The 20,450-nt window shown below is 39.7% G+C and overlaps 1 pseudogene; it reads right to left on the reverse strand.

The window, feature by feature from the left end:
* Nucleotides 1-872: 872 nt before the first annotated feature.
* Nucleotides 873-15,564, reverse strand: LOC134758619 (uncharacterized; annotated as a pseudogene).
* Between the last annotated feature and the right edge of the window lie 4,886 nt (nucleotides 15,565-20,450).

A 20,450-nucleotide genomic window follows, 5' to 3' on the forward strand; every position in this document is an offset into this window, starting at 1 on the left:
CAAAAAATATCATGCAAAGAGCAATCATAAGAACACTGAACTCATTATACTCATAACACACAATATAGACTATTACAAATGTGAATAGGATTTTAAAAATTTATATTGTAGTAAAAAGGGGGTCAACGCTTTAGGAAGACATAGCTATTACAATCATGTATGCACAGATATGAGCTAAATTCTTTCCTCTATATAGATGCTGAAATTCTAACCACTGAATATGACCTCATTAGGAAATAGGTTCTTTGCAGCTGATCAAGTTAAGATACAATCAGATGAGCCTGAATTCAATATGACTGATGTCCTTGTTAAAAGAAGAAATTTGAGTAGAGGGAGACATACACACAGGGAGAGTACCATGTGATTATGAGGGCAGAGATTAGCCAAGGAATGCCAAAGACTGCCACTAAACCACCAGAAGCGAGAAACAAGGCACAGAACAGGCTTTCTCTCATAGCCTTTGAAGGGACCATCCCTGCTGACACCTCAATCTCAGACTTTTAGCTTCCAGGACTATAAGACTATAAGACTATAAATCTATGGTGTTCAAGGCACCCAGTTTGTGTTACTTGGTTATGGCAGCCCTAGAAAACTAATACATGAACTAATAACAAAGCATAATAACATGAAGCAAAAATTGACAAAAGAAGAGCATCAGCAAAATGGCAGTGGAGACAGCTGCAATCTTTCATTTCCCCACAGAAACATCACACAACTAAGAGAAACTGTCCGAATAAACTTTACCAAAACTCTGGAAAATGGTCAAAAGATTACAACAACCAAGTGAAAGCAGACTCAAGAAAAAGACAACTGGAAAACTTTACGACATTTTTAACTTGCCTTTGCCCCAGCAAATTGGCAGTTTTGAAGTGTCAGAAGCCCACGTTCCCAGTGAGGAAGCCTGGTCCATGGTCCAAAGGAACAAGAGAAGATCTTACTCGCAAATTACTATGTGTCTGTTCTGACTGGTCTGGGGGATACCTAAAGGACTCATGAAAGGCTTTTTTTTTCTGTGTTGCTAGAATACAGAACAGATAAGGAATGGACATTATTAAGAAACTCTGCAAGGAGACCTAACAAACCACAGATGCTTAGGGCAAAAATTAAAGTTTACATATATAGTAGATCACCTTCAGCACAGCAAGAAAAGTTGGAGAAGAGTATTTCAAAAACTAAGACATACAAAATCATTCACATACATGGGAGAGTCTACAAAGTCACATGTATTCATAGGTTAAGCCACATGCTGACAAACGTCATAAGAAGACCCTACACTTTTACCTTGGCCGATCCCTCCCCTCAGTGCAAGCTCTGTGCAAGAGTGAACTTGAACTTCACTCAGTGCAAGAGTGAACACACACTTTGTGCCGGCTTTAAAGAACTCAGCACAAAGCCAGTCTGCATGGCCTAGAGACATATTTTGCTGGACAATGATTACTTGATTTTCTTTTTGTTTTTCTTGTATTTGCCTGTTTGATTGGTTCCTGACATACAAGAAAATCACTGTCAAAACATTAGCTTAACATTTGTTAAGGAAACAAAAAGACTTCGGTGACCACACCTTATAAAGCAAACAGTTTTTTAAATCAGTTTGGAAAATTTCACTAAATAAAAAATCCTTAACAATATAATAAGTAAAGAAAATTTAAAACCACAAAACATTCCTGTGTTTGTAGGTGGGTGTCTGATTTACAGAGTAACCACATAGTAATTATAATTATTAGAATGTCTAGTTTTCAAAAAACGTTACAAGGCATACAAAGAATGGGAAAGTGTGGCTCATTCAAAGGAACAAAATAAATTGACAGAAAATATCCCTAAGGAAACCCAGACATCAAACTTACCAGACAAAGACTTTAAAACAACTCTCTTCATTATACTCAAATGTCAAAAGGAAAACATAAACAAAGAAATAAAGGAATCAGAAAAAATATTAAAAAGTAGGAATATCAGCAAAGAGATAACAGAAATTCTGGAGTGTAAAACTACAATGATAAAAATTTAAAAATCACCAGAGGGATTTAAGAGTATATTTACACACACAGAAGAAGCCATGAACTTGAAGAGAAGAAAATGGAAAATACTGACTCTGAGAAACAGAAAGAATAAAAACTAAACAATGAGCGGAGACTAATGAATCTGTGGGACGTCATCATATAGACCAACATTCATATTCTAGAAGGATAAATTATGTTGTTAAAAAGTTTACCATTCTTTCTTTTCACTTTTCTTCCTTCCTCCTTCCCCCCTGCTCCTTTTTACTTTTCTTCCTCTTCCTTTCTCTTCTTCTTTCTCTCCTTCATTATCCCTTCCGCTGTTTCTCTTTCTCCCTTTCTCTTTTTTCTTTTCTTTCAATTTTCTCAATTACTAAGAGATGTTTAAGTACTCTTACCATGTTAGTAGATACGGTTATTTCTCCCTTTAGTTCTCTTTTGAGATTTATAGTCACTCTAAGTAAAGAGATAACCCAAACATAAGCATCACAAACAGACTTTCATACCATTCTTAATTTGGTCCTGTAATTCTTCATTGCTGTATTAACTTTCTGATGCTTTTAAGGATGTTTTATAACAAATTGTGTAGTTTTTTCCAATGGAATGTTTATTCTGAATTATCTAATTCATATTGTAAGTATAGAGGGAGTTTAATATAAAATTATTAAACTAATATTTGTGAAAGAATGTATTTGTGTATTTAACAAATATGTTAATCCTCAGACTGTTATTGGGCAGCTGAGCATACAGGAATAAAAATAACACAATTTTTATGTGTACAATATTTATGGAATACGTTACTGGGCCAAATAAATAATTTAGTTAATAACATGACAAAGAACAGAAATTGTATACACTATAGAGCATAGTAATGGAATAATGAATGATCAAAGTTATTAATATTAGGTAGAAAATGAAGGATATCTTTGAGAGCAGAACTCAAGGAAGCAAGCAATTCGCCTTATGAGGAAAGAGTTACCTGTGGATAAAGGAGAAACTGAAAAATTTACAAGTCAAGACTTTTTGAGCAAAAACAAAAATATGACTATTAGTCACCAATTCAGTACAGTGAAAAAAAAGTTGAAGAGGTATCTTGGAAGTAAACCATGTTGTGGAAGAGCATGTAGGGTTTTGATAATCATGGGATGATTCTGAATTAATTTTAAATGCGATAGGAATATATGAGATAATTTCACCAGAGAATAGCATGATTGTGTTTGCATTTCAAAGGGGAGTATCTGGTGCACTGTGTAGAACAAATAGGTTATGTGAGCAAATAAATTGGGAGACTACTCTAATCCAGAGAAAAAAGGTAGTGACTTAGGTGAGAATGCTCTCAGGATGAGTGGTAGTAGTGGTGAGAAGTCGTTAGGCCATGGATGTATTTCATAGGACTGGCCAAGAGAACTGCAGCTAAATTGGAGTGTAGGGAGTGAAATGGAGAACTCAAAGATGACTCTCAGCACTGGAAGGTGACAGCTGTCACTGAAGCATGCTGATGCCTCTTATTAAGAGAGTTAGTTGGGAATGGCAAGATCAAAACTTCTCACTTTCAAATTTATGAAAAATATTGTTTTCAGAACGAATGACTTTGGGATCAGAAAGCCACCATTCTAATTGATGGTTCCACGACTACATGGGCTCACACTCCCAAGAGCAAAAGTAAATCATCACAAAGGTGCTTCTTGATAATTCTAGAGAATGGAGAATTACTGTAACATCGTTCTGATTTTAGGAGAGGTAGCAGTTCCCTTTTTAGCCTAAACGCTATTTTTTTTTTTAAAGCTCAGCCAAGAGACTCCATTATAATTTTCAAATGTGTGTAACTTAAATTCTCATATGAAATACCACTATGCTTAAATTAGTCAAAACATTTTCCCCATCTACAACTCTATCTTGTCATTGCAATCATTTTCACAAAAGTGACTGCAGCTCACAGACCCTAAAAGGAGAAAATCCAGGGTAGGTTATCTGATCTAGTTAGTTTCAAAGACAGGATCTAGAGATTATTTAATATGAAATAGGTCACCTTAAATGAAGTGTTTACTGAAAACAGCTTGGATCAGCCCAGTTTTCTACCACTGAACCATGTATTTGGTTTAAAAAACACAACTCTGGGGAATATCGGCTGCTTCCAACTGTGTTGAAAGTGTTAAAGAAAAGAGCATAAAATTAAAAATGATCATCTGAGGCCTTTATAGTCTCTGCTCAAGAGACTAGAGTCTTCCATTTGTAACGAAACACCCAAATATCTTAATAATTGGGCAAAATCTAAATATCAGAGATAATTTTATCTTGAAGATTGTTAAATTATAATGGTGATTCACTACCTTGCCATGTCTCTGAGTCAAAAATTAGGTCTTTGTTTAGGAATCAATCGTAATCTGCAATTTGGAAATAGGAAGATTTTAGAAGACTCAGACATTGACTTTCTCGTGTGCAAAAAAAAAAAGATGTATTGAGATAAGACAAGTCTTTCCTTGTAAGGATACCTCTAATGTTCATACACCACCTCCCCTAATATTAATATAGCTTCCAGGTCACTAACCAGTGTCAGAGAGCAGCCCATGCAACTAGAAATCCAAAAGATGTCGAACATAGGTTCAAGCTTAGAATAAGAAGTCTTAGCTAATTTAAGTATGCTTTTTTCCCGAAATTCATATTAACAAAATCTTGGATATGTCAGAGAATGCATTGTAAGTTCACTCAACCTAGGAGGGAGAAACATAATTTTAAATTAAGAGCTGAAGCATTCTTGTCCTAACAGAAAGCAAGGAAAACGAAATATCACACCACAGGAGGGATTTCACAAATTAGTGTCAACATCAAAACCTTAAAATAGGCAAGGAGAATGCAGATCCACAATGAACTCTTGTACTTGTTTTGTTCAGAGAAGAGATGGTTCTGAGAGAATGACAGTGAACTAACCCCAGCTGGTTTAGTTGGTGCTTTCAACTGCTGCTTCTGATCAACTCCTTTAGCTAGAATAAATTGATGAGGATTTTGGCATGTGGTATTAGAGATGGTTATTAATTTTTTCCTCTTATTTGCATTGTTCAATGTAGTAAATACTAGCTGTATGTGGCTACTTCAATTCAAATTAATACAATGAAATATACTTAAATATTGAATTTTTTAGTCACTCTTGGTTCATTATTGAATATCTTCAGCTAAGATTTCCCAACTAAAGACACTAAGAGGTGGCTTAGTTAACTGGTCGTCCACAAATATTGAAGCTGTTGTTAACTCCTGATATATTCTCTGCAAAGAGAATATTCATGAGCCTCCTCCTGAAATCAGCAGCCTAGAGATAGTTTTATAAATTGGATACAAGTTGGAAATCTATATACTCTTTAAGTGTTTGAAATATTAGCTTCCCAGGGAAGAAAATCAAATTCATAAGATATGTTAGGACAATTTAACTCAAGATGTTCAAAACTGAAATGACATATTCTACAACATGTGATAAAACCACCCCCTAACAACTTAAAGCAAAACAGGGATTGACCTTAAAAACCTGCCTTTTCCTCATCCCCCAGCCAATCAGTTTTCAAATCTTGCATTTTATTTTGAAAGGTCCTTATCCCCCTGGTCTCTTGTTTCTAGACTTGGCACATATTTAAGTTTGTTACCTCTCTCTACTGACTTTTCTCTCTTCAAACAGTATCTATGCCTGCCAAATGTGAACATACAAAAAACAAATCAGAATGTGCCATTCTGATTTAAACTGCTTATTAGTTAATACCCTCAAGATAACATCTGGGTTCTTAGCTGCAATGAGTCAAACCTACTTACATCTTTTTTTGTCTTTGGCTGCACATGTCCTATCACATCACACTCCAGCAATGCCAAGCTTTGCCGGCCTTCTACCCCATCTCCATTATTTTGCTCTCCGCCGCCGCGGCTTTTTGCCCCCTGCCGCCGCGGCTTCTTCCCCCCACCCCGCCTCGGCTTTTTGCCCGCCGCGGCTTTTTGCCCCACCAGCGCCAGGGCTTTTTGACCACCGCAGCTTTTTGACCCTTCGCCGCTGCGAATTTTGCCGCCGCGGCTTTTTGCCCGCCGCGGCTTTTTCCCCCACCCGCCACCACGGCTTTTTGCCCCCCGCCGCTTTTTGCCCCCCCGCCGCTGCGGCTTTTTCACCGCCGTGGGTTTTTCGCCCCTGCCCCCGCGGCTTTTTACCCGCTGCGGCTTTTTGCCCCCACCCCGCCTCGGCTTTTTGCCCCCCACCGCAGCGGCATTTTGCTCCCCGCCGCGGAGGCTTTTTCCCCACCGCGGATTTTTAGCCCCCGTCGCCGTGGCTTTTTGTCCCCTGCCGCCGCAGCTTTTTACCCCCCCGCCGCCGTGGCTTTTTTCCCCACCGCCGCCGCGGCTTTTTGCCCCCACCCCGCCTTGGCTTTTTACCCGCCGCGGCTTTTTGCCTCCCGCCGCGGCGGCTTTTTGTCCCCCGCCCCGGCGGCTTTCTGTCCCCAGCCGCCGCGACTTTCTGCCCGCCGCGGCTTTTTATCCCCCGCCGCCGTGGCTTTTTGCCCCACCGCCGCTGCGGCTTTTTGCCCCCACCCCGCCTCGGCTTTTCGCCCGCCGCGGCTTTCTGCCCCCCTCGTCGCCGCGGCTTTTTGCCCGCCGCGGCTTTCTGCCCCCCGCCCCCGGCCGCCGCGGTTTATTCCCCCCACCCCGCCGCGGCTTTTTGTCCTCCGTCGCCGCGACTTTTTGCCCCACCGCCGCCGCGACTTTTTGCCCCCACCCAGCCTCGGCTTTTTGCCCCCTCGCCGCCGCGGCTTTTCCCCGCCCCGCCGCCGCGGTTTATTCCCCCCACCCCGCCTCGGCTTTTTGCCCGCCGCGGCTTTTTGCCCCCACCCCGCCTCGGCTTTTTGCCCGCCCCCCCCCGCCGCCGCGGCTTTTTGTCCCCCGCCGCCACGGCTTTTTGCCCCCGCCGCCGCGACTTTTTGCCCGCCATGGCTTTTTAACCCCCGCCGCCGTGGCTTTTTGCCCCACTGCCGCCACGGCTTTTTGCCCCCACCCCGCCTTGCCTTTTTGCCCGCTGCGGCTTTGTGTCCCACCATCGCCGCGGCTTATTCCCCCCCCACCCCGCCTCGGCTTTTTGCCTGTCGCAGCTTTGTGCCCTCCTCGCCTCCGCGGCTTTCTGCCCCGCCCCCCCCGCCGCCGCGGCTTTTTGCCCCCCCCCCGCCGCCGCGGCTTTTTGCCCCCCCCCGCCGCCGCGGCTTTTTGCCCATGGCCGCCGCGGCTTTTTATGCCTGTCGCGGCTTTTTGCCCCCTCCCGCAGCGACTTTTTACCCGCGGCGGCTTTTTGCCCCCCGCTGCCACGGCATTTTGCCTCCCGCCGCCGCGGCTTTTTGCCCCCCCGCTGCCACGGCTTTTTGTCAGCTGCGGCTTTTTGCGCCCCCACAGCCGCGGCTTTGTCGCCGTGGCTTTTTGCCCGCTCCGGCTTTTTGCCCTCCCCGGCGCCGCGGGTTTTTGCACGCCCCGGTTTTGCGCCCCCCGTCGACGCGGCTTTTTGCCCCACCCTGTGCCTCGGTTATTTGCCCGCCGCGGCTTTTTGCACCCCCGCAGCCGCGGCTTTTTGCCCGCCACTGCTTTTTGACCCCCTGGCACTGCGGCTTTTTGCTCGTCCCGGCTGTTTGTTCCCCCGCCGCGAGTTGTTCCCCACCCCGGGTTTTTTCCACCCCTGCGCCGTGGCATTTTGCCTGCCGCGGCTTTTTGCCCCCACCCCGCCTTGGCTTTCTGCCAGCCACGGCTTTCTGCCCCCCCCCGCCGCCGCGGCTTTTTGCCCCCACCCCGCCTCGGCTTTTTGCCCTCCGCCTCCGCGACTTTTTGCCCTCCGCCGCCGCGGCTTTTTGCCCTACCCGGCTTTTTGCCCCCCCGCCGCCGCAGCTTTTTGCACCCTCGCCGCCATGGCTTTTTGCTGCCGCGGCTTTTCGTCGCCGCTGCTTTTTGCCCCCCCGCCGCCGCGGCTTTTTGACCCCCCCCGCCGCCGCCGCCGCTGCTTTTTGCCCGCCGTGGCGTTTTGCCCGCCTGCCGCCGCGGCTTTTTCCCCGCCGCGGCTTTTTCCCCACCGCGGCTTTTTCCCCGCCGTGGCTTTCGCCCCCCGCTGCCGCGGCTTTTTCCCTGCCACGGCTTTTTGCCCCCCAATGTCGCGGGTTTTTGCCCCCCCCCCCGCCGCCGCACCTTTTCCCCCGCCGCAGCTTTTTGCCCCCGCCGCCGCGGCTTTTTGCCGCCGCAACTTTTTGCCACTGTTGCTGCCGCTTTTTGACCCCGCCGCAGCGGCTTTTTCTCCGCGCCGCCGCGGCTTTTTGCCGCCGCGACTTTTTGCCCCCGCCGCCGAGGATTTTTGTCCCGGCCACCGCGGCTCTAAGGGTGGGAGCAGCTGGCTTGGCTGCCAGCTCTACTGGCGCCCTGCAAGGGCAGCGCCTAGGGGTGCTCCTGGTCCAGCTCTCCTGGCTCAGGGGTTCCTTGCCTAGGCGATGGCGCCCCAGGCTCCCTGCCTAGGCCCCTGTGGCCTGCATAGAGCGGCGCTGCGCGCGGAGGCGATGGGAGAGAAGAAAGAGGGCGGTGGCGGGGGTGATGCGGCGGCCGCGGAGGGTGGCCCAGAGGCTGCGGCCAGCCAGGCGCTGCAGCAGTGCGGGCAGCTCCAGAAGCTCATCCTCATCTTCATTGGCAGCCTGTGCGGGCTGTGCACCAAGTGCACTGTGTCCAACGACCTCATCCAGCAGGAGATACAGACCCTGGAGGTAAGCGGTTCGGGGAACCGGGCTGGGCTCCAGGAGCGGCCTGGACACTTCCTTCGGGGCCCCAGTTCACTCCTGGCCGAGTTGCATCCTTGAGCCCGCGTCACCCCCTTGGAGGCTTTCCCTCCCTTCTGCACTTGCTGATATGGCAGCCAGAGGACCCAGGACCAGCCCTCACCTTGAGCAGGATTTGTGGAGCCGGTGCGTGGTGGGAACTGGGATGGAGGCTCCAGGGTCCCGTGGGGGTGGGGGTGGGCTGCGCACAGACATCCCCTTACCCCCTGAATTTCCATCTGGTCCAGCCCTCATCTTGTAGGTGAGGAAACCGAAGGCCTGAGGGAGAACTGACTTGCCAGGAGCCCCTGTTAAGGAAAATTAACAAAGTGTGGTTATTAAAGAAGAACTGAGTTGGGAGTCAGACCTGGAGGCCCGCACCCTTGGTTAAGACATTATACCACCTTGAGTCTGGCCTGATGACTGAGGGTGAGCCACTCCATCTGTGTCTGATTGTGGGGTCTTAACCTCAAGGGGTTTCCTGCAGGAAGAAGCAAATGGGTTTGCTTTCCTAGCTCTGTCCAGTACCTTAGGGACCCTGAGGACTGAAGAGATTCTTGGAGAGCCATCTGGTGTATGTCATGGTTGGGTCTTTTTTGAAGGTCAGTCTGCCCAGTGGGCTGGCTCAGCCCGAATGAACTGTCTTGAATCTTTGGAGTTGTCTGTGTACTTTTAAGGGCTTCTCAGCCTTGCACCAAAAGATCCCCCTGGGAATTAGGTGGGAAAACCTTAACTTTTGTGGAGCCTTGTGTTTGTCTTAAAAGTTCATGCACATGGCCAGGTGGGGTGGCTCCCACCTGTTATCCTGTCCTGGATCCCTTGAGTCAAGGAGTTTGAGACCAACCTGGACAATATAATGAGACCCCATCTCTACAAAAAATAAAATATTAGCCAGGAGTGGTTGTGCGCATCTGTAGTCCTAGCTACTACTGTGGCTGAGGCGGGAGGAGCACTTGATCCTGCACTGAGCTGTGATCTCACCAGTGTACTCCAGCCTGGGCCACAGAGCAAGACCGTGACTCAAAAAAAAAAAAAAAAAAAAAAAAAGACAAGAAAAATTCTTGAAGATTTTGCATTCTGTCCCACTATCCATTGGTTTTCATGTCAAGATAATGTCAGAAATTCTTTACAATTGCTTCCAGAAGGAGTAGCCTTTTGATCTAGTGCACAGGTGTCCAGTCTTTTGGCTTCTCAGGGCCACATTCGAAGAAGAATGCTCCTGGGCCGCACATAAAATACACTAATGCTAACAACAGCTGATGAGGTTAAAAAAAAAAAAAGGTTTGTGCATAATTTTCATGATACCCACCACCACAGATAGGTGGAAAAGTCCTTGTAGTCAAAGGGTTGGACACGGCTGATCTAGTGTCTTGTCGTCCGTTTTGGCTTTCTCCCTGATTCCAGAATGCAGGTAGAGATGTAGAGACATGCTCTCAGGACAGCTGTTGAGATAAAAAAATTCGTTGTCATTTATTCCCAAGCACAGCTGTTTCTCATTGCATTGAAAAAGTCTCCATTCAAACTGCTGTCATATATAAAATCTATTTATGTAAGTCTGTATTTTTCTGTTATCTTGGCCTTTGTAGGCAGTAGTGTGTTTTAACCGAGCAAACTGTCCGTCCAAATAATGAGGCTGATGTCAGCCTACCTGCTTGCCATTTTTCTTCCCCTTCCATTTTTGTAACCTCAGAATAATTATAAGAATGAATTAAGATTTGTGTTTAAGGCCAGGCACAGTGTCTCAGGCCTGTAATCTCAGCACTTTCGGAGGTGGAGATGGATGTATCGCTTGAGCTCAGGAGTTGAAGACCAGCCTGGGCAACATACTGAGAGTCCGTCTTGTATAACTTAATTAAAATTTAAAAAAAAGAAGAGAAAAAGACCTGTGTTTAAAATTTTAAAAAAGGGGTGAAAGTGTAATGCAAAATGTGGACTATGCCAGCTATGATTGGGAAAACTAGTTTTTCATACAGCATTATCTGTAGACTTGTATTAGCAGCATACTGGTCATCAGCGTTTTGCTTTCCTCAAATATGATGAGGTAAGCTAATTTAAAGTGTGTTGGGGCTTTCTGCCGCGTGGCTCCTGGAGGTGTTGAGTTCCAATTTAGCCAATTAATTTGCATTTAGTTTTGATATGAATAAGGGAGAGCAGCTTCATTCATGGTGTACACACAGTTTTGCCAATAAGGAAAAAAAAATGTTCCTACTCATTAGATGCTATCTGGAGAGCTCCTACCCCACCCCCACCAAGGCCCGGGCCATTAAAAAGACTCAATGCAGCCTTTCTGTATCTCATACTGTATTCTGTAAGATACTCCTGTGAAAGAAAGTTGTGCTGCATCAGCCATCTCCCTCCTGAAGATCCCTGCGGATGAGGATTTGTGTTTTGAAAGTTCTGAGAATTCCTGCAACAACAATTCTCAAACTTATTTGTCCAGGGGATCTTTCCTTCCACTGAATGTATTTGGGGAGACACGGCCTTAAGCCTTGAGCAGAGAAAGAGACAAGAAACTGTTGGCTCACTTACAACCAAGTGTTGTGTTTATGTTTTAGGTTTTTATGAAACTGAGGTGCTGTTTGAGGTTCTAAATGAAATTGGGTGGTTGAAGAGAGGCTGGTATCCCTGTAGACTTAGCCAGCCATGAGAAGTTGCCTTTTGTTGAAGGAGGTGTTTTACAAAGGGAAATAGGGTGTCTCCTGGGCATCTCATTAGCACTTAAATACATGTATCACTGAGATGAAATGAAATGATGAAATGATGAAATGAAATGATGAAATGATGAAATGAAATGATGAAATGAAACGAAATGATGAAATAAAGAAATGAAATAATGAGATGAAATGCTGAAAGGATGAAATGAAATGAAATGATGAAATGGAATGATGAAATGAAATGATGAAATGATGACATGAAATGGTGAAATGAAATGAAATGAAATAATGAAATGAAATAATGAAGTGAAATGAAATGAAATGATGAAATGAAATGAAAAGATGAAATGATGAATTGAGGAAATGATATGAAATGATGAAATGAAATGTAATGATGAAATGAAGTGAATGATGAAATGATGAAATAATGAAATGAAATGATGAATTAATGAAATGAAACGATGAAATGAGATGAAAAGGTGAAATGAAACGAAATGATTAAATGAAATGAGATGAAAAGATGAAATGCAATGATGAGATGAAATGAAATCATGAGATGAAATGATGAGATGAAGTGAAATGATGAAATGAAATGATGAAATGAAATGATGAGATGAAATGAAATAATGCAATGAAAGATGAAATGATGAGATGAAGTGAAATGATGAAATGATGAAATGTAATGAAATGATGAAATGGAATGATGAAATGAAATGATGAAATGAAATGGTGAAATGAAATGATGAAATGATGAAGTGAAATGATGAAATGAAATGAAAAGATCAAATGGTGAAATGAAGAAATGATATGAAATGATGTAATGAAATGAAATGATGAAATGAAGTGAAATGATTAAATGATGAAATAATGAAATGAAATGAAATGATGAATTGATGAAATGAAATGATCAAATGAAATGACGAGATGAAAAGAGGAAATGAAATGAAATGATGAAATGAAATGACGAGATGAAAAGATGAAATGAGATGAAATGATGAGATGAAATGAAATCATGAGATGATGAAATGATGAGATGAAGTGAAATGATGAAATGACGAAATGCAACAATGAGAAGAAATGACGAAATGAAATAATGAAATGAAAGGATGAAATGAAAGGATGCAATGAAATGATGAAATGAGGAAATGATGAAGTGAAATGATGAAATGATGGAATGAAAAGATGAAATGATGAAATCATATGAAATGATGAAATGATGACATGAAGTCAAATGATGAAATGATGAAATAAATGAAATGAAATGATGAAATGAAATGAGATGAAATGATGAAATGAGATGAAAAGATGAAATGAGATGAAATGAAATGATGAAATGAGATGAGGTGAAATGACGAAATGAAATGTTGAGATGAAGTGATGAAATGATGAAATGAAACAATGAAATGTAGTGAAATGAAATGAGATGAAATGATGAGATGAAATGATGAATTGATGAAATGAAATGAAATGAAAAGATGAAATGAAATGATGAGATGTAAACATGAAATGATGAGATGAAATGAAATGATGAGATGAAATGAAATGAGATAAATGATGAAATAATGAGATGAAGTGAAATGATGAAATGAAATGAAATGTTGAGATGAAATGATGAAATGAAATGAAAGAATGAAGTGAAATGATGAAATGATGAGATGAAATGAAATCATGAGATGAGATGATGAAATAATGAGATGAAGTGAAATGATGAAATGAAATGTTGAGATGCAAAGATGAAATGAAAAGAAAGAATGAAATGAAATGATAAAATGATGAGATGAAATGATGAGATGAAATGATGAAATGAAAGGATGAAATGATGAAATAAATGATGAAATAGATGAACCAAAAATACTTATTCATTTTTTTTCTTGGCATCCTTCTAAGAGTATTTTAGTGAGGTTAATTTCTAAAAATAAATTGCTATTCAATGGCTATACAGTTGGCCTTTGCACCACAGGGGTTTGAACTGTGCACGTCCACTTAGCAAAATCAACAATTCTACATCCTTATCCACACCCTGCCCATGAAAAGGATGAGTATGAAGACCTGTTTGATCATCTACTTCCATTTAATAACTAGTAAATATATTTTCCTTATGATTTTCTTTTCTCTTTTCTCTGGCATGTTTGTTAAGAATACAGTATATAAGACATATAACATTAAATATGTGTTAATTGACTGTGTTATTTGTAAGTCTTACAGTAGGCTATTAGTAGTTAAGTTTTGGGGGAGTCAAAGTTATAGTGGATTTTCTACTGTGCAGGGGTCCAGCACCCCAACTTCCGTGTTGCTTAGGGGTCAACTGTACATATTCTTTCCTTTCCTGTAAGAGAAAAATGATGAGAAGGTCTTTACTCCAATAAGTGTCTTCAAAATGTAGCAGATTTGAAATGTGTTGGCGCCACCATTTTGCGTCTCACTTTGAAAACTTATTATTTAAAATCGTACTAAAGCCTACCTTACTTTTCCAACCTTAGAAAAAAGGTTCCAAAGAAAAGGGGTGAAACCATGCTAGTTTGCCCTGAAATTTGAAATGATCTTTTAAAAATATATTTTGACATTAATTACTTCCAAAATACAGATCAGTTGCATACAAAAGGCAGGTCACCCTAATCCACCCTATGACTGCACTTAGATTCATAAGGAATTGTGCCATCTAGAAACGGCAGAGAGGAGGAATAGAGTGCTCTGCGTCTTGAAATATAAACATGCACATAGCCACATTCTTTGATTCTGTTGTCACTGTGTACTTACTGCTAGGAAGAGGGCATGTTTGTGTATTTTTATGCTAATTGTTATCCAAGTTGTTAATGATTTACGCTTTCAGAACCATATAAAGATTTTTTTCCTTTCAGATATAAACTATCTTGCATTGTTCTTCTGATCATATGAGGGATAAATTTGCCTAAATATTCTTCAGACCATAATAGTATGTCCATATAAATGCCAGTAGCAAGAGTAGAATCAACCACAACTGCCTTTGTAATTATTTAAAGCATGTCTTCCTACAAGTAATTGGCATTTTATATAATCAAGAATCTTTGATATAATAATCCCTCAACTATTTGAAACCTGGCTCACATGTATTAATTTTCTATGCAAATATATATATAATATCAGTGTATATGAAACTAAATTTTGGACTTTAGAACTGCTTCTTAGAATCCTGACTTAAATGTCTACAGTAATAGTTGGTTTAAAAAAATTTAGCACACTGTCACTATGATGAAAAAAGTTATTATAAAATTATTTAAAAAATTTTTCCACCCTAACATTTAGAATATTCTCACATTTGTGGTTAAAACCTATTGTGATTGTTCTTAGAATTTAGATAAAAAATGTTCCAGAAAGTTTGAAGAGAAGCACCTTAGTCAATTTTTAGTTGTTGAAGCATGAAGAAATGGCATTTCATTGACATTTTAAAAATTATTCAGATTCCCTCTTTGAATTCAAGTGTTTCATAGATATCTTATTTTAAAATACCAAAATAGGAATAGAATATGAAGGGCTGGTTATGAGTAATATGATACACTTTTATGAGAGGATGAGATTACAATAACAATACCTCCTCTCATAGAATAGCCAACAAGTCTCCACTAAATAACAGTGCCTTGATTTTATAGATGTTTAATCATGGATATTGAGTTAATGTGAACCATTTGTAGACACAGGAGTTTATTAAAGAATTATATAATATCTTTCAAGTATTTAGAATAGTGTTGAAATTAAGCCTGCATCCCCACGATTTTCAGCGGTGCTGATGCCTAATAAACTCAACCCCTTGCATGCCAAAATTGGCTTAGAGCCCATCTGTTACCCAAGCTACACTTCAAGCATCAAGGTTCAAAAATGTGATTTTGAATATGCAAGAGTTTGAGGAATTCACTACTCACACTTTCTTGAACAGTTTATCCAAGTGCATCAAGCAAAATGTGAGTAAAGAAATTTTGACCAAAGGATTGATAGTAATGTTGAATACATTTAATAGTAGATCTAAGATTAAAAGGTGAAAGCGAGGGTGAGAAGAGTGTATGAATGCTTTGTGTTCTGACAAAGAGAATGTAGCACCCATGTCCTACCTGCTTGGATGCATTGCCAGTGCCCACGGTAGGCCATTTTATCCAGGTATTTAGGTTTTGTTTTGTTTTGTTTTGTTTTTTTCTTTTCAGGAGAGTTAGTCCAAGACCAATAACTCCATAACTGGTAGATTTGGAAGACTTTAATAGTGCTTAACATTTTGTACATAGCTTCATAACAGTTTTGTTTTTCTTTTTTTCTGAGAGATTCTTTTCAATATACCCCATCATGGTTGAACTCAAAAATCATTGCTTATTTAAAATCTACAACTGCTGACGTTTTGTAACGTTCGCCTTCCAGGTAATTGGTTTTTTGTGCATTTTCTGTATTTTTCTCCATCAGTCTACCTAGATATTTGTTAGATTTAATATTTTAATATTTTTCTGAAAAAGTGAGCTTTTGCATTTTTAAATATATACCCAGTTGCGCTTTAATTCTGCTTTTTCGTGTACTATTTCCTCTTTTTTTTTTTTTTTTTTGACACGGAGTCTTGCTTTGTTGCCCAAGCTGGAGTGCAGTCGTGTGATCTCTACTCACTGCAACTTCCACCCCCCACGTTCAAGCAATTCTCCCACCTCAGCCTACCGAGTGGCTGGGATTACAGATGCATGCCACCATGCCAGGCTAATTTTTGTATATTTAGTAGACAGTGGGTTTCACCATGTTAGACCAGGCTGGTCTCGAATTCCTGACCTCAGGTGATCCACCTGCCTCGGCTTCCCAAAGTGCTGGGATTACAGGCGTGAACAATGGCGCCTGGCTATCTCCTTCATTCTTTATGTTTATTTTATTGGTTTTATCTCTCTCTCTCTCACTGTTTCTCTCCTTCTCACATTCACTTTGCAGTTGTCAAATAGCCCAGGTGATGTTACAGATTTACTCCTTATAAAAGGAGGCATTACACATTACACATGCATCTTAGTGGCCTTACAGAAGTGTTTGGTTTATTTGTATTGACTATTCACCTTTAAAATATTTCAATATTCATTAAAATAGCTTCCAACCAATATTATTACACTTATGTTTCTAGCTTTCGTTTTTGTGTTGATATCTGCCTTCATTGCTGTTTGTTTAGGAAATATATTCTGTGTCACGTTATTTCCGTGAAAATTGTTTGAATTTGTGGTATGGTCTAGAAAATGTTAATTTTTGTAAGTATTCTGTATGAACATGAAAATAACATGAATTATAATATTCATGTTCCTTATATAATATTTGCCCTTTTTAAAATCCACTAGCTTCTTTTAAAACTTACTCTTTTAATTTTTTCTTTTATCTATTACTGAAAGATGTGTGTTTGAAATGTCTATAATATTTGGGGGCTTATCCATTTCTACTTACTTTCTGATATTTTTGCTTTATATAATTTGACTCTCTCTAAATACGTGTGTGTCTGTGTGTGTGAGAGAGAGTGTGTGGTTTGTGTGTATATATATATGTATGTATCAGGCTAATGGACATTTAATTCATCACATCTTCTTAATAACTTAAAACTTTTATCACACTGGTTAGACTAACTTATTTTAATAAATGTTTCTAACTTACATTTTATTTTGTCTACATAGCAACTTTTTAAAAAATTATATTCATGTAGTATGTTTGTATGTATATCATATATACACAGTATCTGTATTGTTTGAACTTCAAAGTTTCTGTAAGTTTATATATTAGTTGCCTCTCTTGTAACTATGATAGAGACGGATGTTTTAAATTTTGCCAATCTTTGTATTTTAACAAAAACATTGTCTACTTAGGTTTAAGTTAATCTTTGATCATTTATACTTAATTTTGTATTATTAATTTGTTGTGTATATATATAATGTCTCATTTTCTCCTATCACTTTCTGTCTTCTTGTTTTAAAATTATGACTTTTATTTTTATTGTTTTCATAGATACAACAGAGAAATGCATAATGTCCAGTCAATTTATTAAAGTTCCAAAGTCGGTCGCTTGCAGTGGCTCACGCCTGTAATCTCAACACTTCGGGAGGCCGAGGCGTGTGGATCATGAGGTCAGGAGTTGGAGACTAGCCTGACCAACCTGGTGAAACCCCGTCTCTACTAAAAATACAAAAATTAGCCAGGCTTGGTGGCACGCGGCTGTAATCCCCGCTACTCAGGAGGCTGGGGCAGGAGAATTGCTTGAACCTGGGAGGCAGAAGTTGCAGTGAGCGGAGATGGCGCCACCGCACTCCAGCCTGGGAGAAAGAGAGAGTGAGTGAGACTCCTTCTCAGAAAAAAAAAAAAAAAAGAGTTGCAAAGTCATACCTTTCTGCTCTTGTCAGACAATTAAGGGTTCTTTGAATACTTCAGCCCTAATAATTTGCTTCCTAACATACATATTGCAGTGCTTATCAAATTTTAAATATCCTTTTGTTTCAACACCTAATTTTTTATTTAGATCTACCTATATGTTTACAATATATTTTGCTCTGTGTTCATTCTTTGACTTCAGAACTTCAATCTTTCTGAAGCATGTTTTCAGAGCTTCTTTTTAGTTTCTTTAGTGGAATTCTGCTGGTGGCATTTTGTTTTTTGTCTCTAAATATGTTATTTAGCCATAGGTTGATGAATATTTTTCTTGGTTGAGAATTTCAGAATGGCATTATTATTCTTAACAAATAATATTGTTTATTTTACCTTTCATGCTTTCAGATTTCAATATGATTAAAGATAAGTTGATTTTCCTAGGGCTAATTGAAATATTTTTCCCTTCCTGATTGTTTACTATTTCTCTAGGAGATATGTAGATGTAGTTTTATCTCCATTGTAGCTTGCTTAGCATGTATAGAAATTTTGAATATGCGGATTAGTGTCTTACAAAAGTCTAGAGAACTTTCAGCCAAAATACCATCACATATTGTCCCTTCCCAGTTCCCTTCTTCTATGAGAACACTCACTAAACACATGCTACACTTTCTCACTGTATCTTCCACGTCTCTTCATGATTCTGCCCACATTGTGCATTTTTAAAAATTTTCTGTAATGCATTCTGAAATATTTATGAACTCTCACCATGGCCATGTCTAATCTGATGAGTTCATTTTTGAGTTTTAAATTTAAAATACTATACGCTAACTACTTTTCAAATTTGCTACATCAATTTTTTAGTCTCCTAAAAATATATTCATTATTTTTAAATTTTTTGAAAGCAAATGTGCTTTATAATCTAACAGTGATATTTCTACTAATGAACATTTGTGGATCTGTTTGTACTCCTTTTCTGCTTTCCTTTCAAATGGTGGAATATCATTTCCTTGCATACTTAGATGCCTTTGAATGACAAATATTTATTTTTATTTGAAAATTATTATTGTGCACTTTTGCATATTAGTAAGAAGAAAATTTGCCAAAGAGAATTTGATTTTTTTGTGAGTCTACTAAAGGCACCACCATTCTGGGACCACATTATATTAATTCTTGGCCTAAAGGTGTTTGGACGTATGTTTGGACAGCACATTTAAACAATTTTTAAATTAATTGCTGTAAATCATTAGTGATTGAGTTTCTTTAAATCTGTCCAATCTCAAGTCATTTTTATTTGCCATTTCCAGGAAATGTGAAATGAGATTAATTTACCTCTGATTCTTCTTTATACTGAGGATATAAATTTTGGTGCTAGCTTTAGGGAAGAGCTCCTGTGTGATGCCCTATCTTGGGAAACACTATGTATTTCTTTACTGTCCTATGTGATGTATGACAGTAGGAAACTGCACTCATTCATTTTGCTACATGTCTGTAGGGCAAAATCAGTTTCAGTGTTTAGGTGTATTTTGTCTGCTCCCTGCATTCCCATGGTTTTGACCTTATATTTTACTTTATTTTTTTTGTGAACATACCAATGCTTCAATTTTTTTCCAGTAATATAATCAACTATACTATAAGAAAGAGAAAAATTTTGATAAAACACAAATTTCATGTTTTCCTACTCTAATTGGCTTTTACGTAAAAATACAGGTAAAATTTATTTGTGCTTTTTTTGCTATTTCTGTTTTGCTATTCTCTGTTTGTCTACGTCTTCACCACATAGACACAATTAGGGAATTTTGTACACTCTTGTGTCAACTGCTTTGATAGTAACAAAATGTATTTCTCGAACTCCTAGGTGTAAAACTTAAGTATCCACGATTTAAATTCTTTTTTGCTCACTTCTATTATGTTTCCAGTCTCAATAGAAATCGATGCCAATCCAGAAATACAAGCATTATTCTAATACTTCTCACACATTACTGATATAGATTAAATTTTCTAGATCTCCTTAAATACTATCATTTTTCACTACTTGTATCTTAACTGTTAAGTTCAACATTTTCTATAATATTAATATATTGTGAAAATTTCCTTACTTTCTTATTTGTCCCAGGTTCAATGTTTTGCAGTCTCTACCTCACGCTGTGAAGCATAAACATTGTACATGCTGTACAAATAATACATCGTTCATGTACTTAGAGATTGCACAATTTTTATTTGGTTGACAATAGCTAATGTTTTCTTCTTCATTTTCTATTTCCTGATTTTTCTTTATTTAGTGTATACTACATTGTCATAAAAATAAGAACGTTTTACAAACTAAAGCAAAAGCAACCCTAGGAATAAAATGCACAAATAAAATATATAAACATACATTTAGATGTACCACGTACACTTGTAATTTATTTAGACCTTTAATTTTAGTACAATTTTAATTAAAGTCTGTGTATTATCTGTCATCGTCTTAGTATTTTTTATATAACAAATTGTGTAAATCAAAAAGTCTCAATGTCATTATAAACTATCTTGGCAGAGGTTGATCTCCAAGGAATAATTTATCTCCCAAATTATGCCAATCAGAATTTCACTCTACCGTAATTCTTTTAATCAGTTTCAGAGGAGCAATAAATTTCAAAATTGTTCAAGGTACTTCTTTTAGTTCAAGTAACTTTTGA

This window comes from Gorilla gorilla, chromosome 1 (assembly GCF_029281585.2).
Source record: "Gorilla gorilla gorilla isolate KB3781 chromosome 1, NHGRI_mGorGor1-v2.1_pri, whole genome shotgun sequence".
NCBI lineage: Eukaryota > Metazoa > Chordata > Mammalia > Primates > Hominidae > Gorilla > Gorilla gorilla.